This window comes from Penaeus monodon, chromosome 17, assembly GCF_015228065.2.
Source record: "Penaeus monodon isolate SGIC_2016 chromosome 17, NSTDA_Pmon_1, whole genome shotgun sequence".
In the NCBI taxonomy this organism is placed as follows: domain Eukaryota; kingdom Metazoa; phylum Arthropoda; class Malacostraca; order Decapoda; family Penaeidae; genus Penaeus; species Penaeus monodon.
In genome coordinates, this window is record NC_051402.1 from 1,214,099 (window position 1) to 1,216,598 (window position 2,500).

Here is a 2,500-nt window from a genome sequence, read left to right on the forward strand (position 1 = left end):
GTGTGGTGTGTCTATGTATGTATGTAGTTTTGTATGTATGATGTATAATACATACATATAACAATCACGGTTGTATGTGTGTGTGTGTGTGTGTGTGTGTGTATACACAACAAATATATATATATAATATATATATATTATATATTATATATATATATATATATATATTATATATTATATAATATAAAATGTTATTATATTTATATATATATAATATATATAAATATATTATATATATGTGTAAATTAATATATATATTATAATATATATATATATATATATTATTATCTGCTTGTAGAAGTTGATTGTTAGAGCGATTTTTTATGCAGCGAGTTACGAAGCACCGACCCGGTCTTGGTCATTCTCGTCCTGCCCACACTCGCCGTCCCCACCACGTCAGCAATACTACGTGACGTAAGCGTGACGAGTTATGACGTCACGCTTCTGTAGAATAACCCACATCTGTCAGTGTTACGGCATCACGTCATATTCCTTTTCTTTGCTATCGAGTATAATGTATTCCGTATATGTGTGTGTGTGTGTGAGTGTAATATATATATATATATATATATATATATATATATATATATATATATATATATATAATACACACACACACACCCCACACACACCACACACACACCACCCACACACACACACACCCACCCAAAAATACACACATACACACACATATATATACGCACATTTATATATTATACGCATATGTATACACATGACTTCGTAGCGCAGTTGCACTCGGGGCGGCCCACGAGACGGGCGGCGGGCTTCAGAGGGCGGCTCGAGAACACCGGCCAGATGTCCCGCTATAGCAGGGGCGTGCGTGGGCGACCTTACATTATCCAATTTCATCTCTCTTCTGCGGCCAGAACGGACCTTACGCGGGCGGGGAGCGGCAGCCGGAGGGGCGAAGGGAAGGGGGGGGGTAGTGGCAGGCGAGAAATAAGGGTGACGTCAGGCGCTTCCCCTTCCCCTTCGGCGCCCATACATAAGACCCCATGCTTGCTCTTCTTGCACGCAGCTGTAGCTTCCTCGTACACAGGCTCCATCCCCCCTCCTCTCTCTCTACTCCTCTCTCTCTCTCTCTCTCTCTCTTCTCTCCTCTTCTCTCTCTCTCTTCTCTCTCTCCTCTCCCTCTCTCTCCCTCTCCCTCTCTCTCCCTCCCTCTCTCTCTCTCTCTCTCTCTCTCTCTCTCTCTCTCTCTCCTCTCCTCTCTACTCTCTCTACTCTCTCTACTCTTCTTCTTTTTCTTCCTTACACCTCCATTTTAGGCTTTCGTCACTCGCATTCTCTCCCTCTCCCACACGGTCCTCCCCCCCTCACCCGCCGCTCATAATAAGGAAAGATCTGTAATGTCAAAATCGTACTCCTGTAGCTGCCTGTCTTGCGTTTCCCGCGAGGTCCTTTGCGTAGGAGTGGCTATACCGAGAAGACTCAACACCTCCCCCCCCCCCTCCTCTACACCCTTCTCTCTCTCCTCCTGTCCTCCTCCTCTTTACTCCTACGCCCCCCCCCTCCACCCCACCTCCTACAAGTCCCAGGAGTGTACAAGTTCTTGCATCCCGACGTCACAGATCGCGGCTGAGAGGGACTGTTGGATTGGATCGAGGTCTTTCTCTCTTTCTGTTCCTTTCTCTCTTATCTGTTTGCTGTTATCCTCTCTACTATCCACACACCACAAATTTATTATATCTATATCTCTCTCTCTCTCTCTCTCTCTCTCTCTTCTCTCTCTCTCTCTCTCTCTACTTCTCTCTCTCTATCTCTCTCTCTCTCTACTCTCTTCTCTCTCTCTCTCTCTCTTCTCTCTCTCTCTCTATCTCTCCTCTCCTCTCACTCTCTCTACTCCTCTACCTATCTATCTTTTTCTTCTCTACACTCTTTTAGGCTTTCGTCACTCGCATCTCTCCTCCCCACACGGTCCTCCCCCCCCCCTCCCACCGCTCAATAAGGAAAGATCTGTAATGTCAAAATCGACTCCTGAGTGCCTGTCTTGCGTTTCCCGCGAGGCCTTTGCGTGGAGGGTCTATACCAGAGATCTTTCGTCCTTCCCCCCTACCTCCTCTACACCTTCTTCTCAATCCTCTCCTCTCCTCTTACTCTACCCCCTCCACCCCACCCTACACAGCCAGGGAGTACAAATTCTTGCATCCCGACTCACCAGATCGCGGCTGAAGACGTTGGATTGGATCCGAGTCTTTCTCTCTTTCTCCTTTCTTTATCTATGTTGTTTATCCATCTGCCTAATATCACCAACCACACACAATATATATCTATTATATTATATCATCTATCTCTCTTCTCTCTCTCTCTTCTTCTCTCTTTCATATATATATATCATATATATATATCATATATATATATATTATATATATGTATATTATATATATAATGTATATATATAATATAATATATATATATATATTATATTATATATAATATATATATATATATATATATATATATATATATATATATATAT

The 2,500-nt window shown here is 42.8% G+C and overlaps 1 protein-coding gene across 1 annotated transcript in view; it reads left to right on the plus strand.

The window, feature by feature from the left end:
* Positions 1-2,500, plus strand: part of LOC119583425 — a 15,170-nt gene that overhangs the window by 1,445 nt on the left and 11,225 nt on the right. The window lies entirely within an intron of this gene.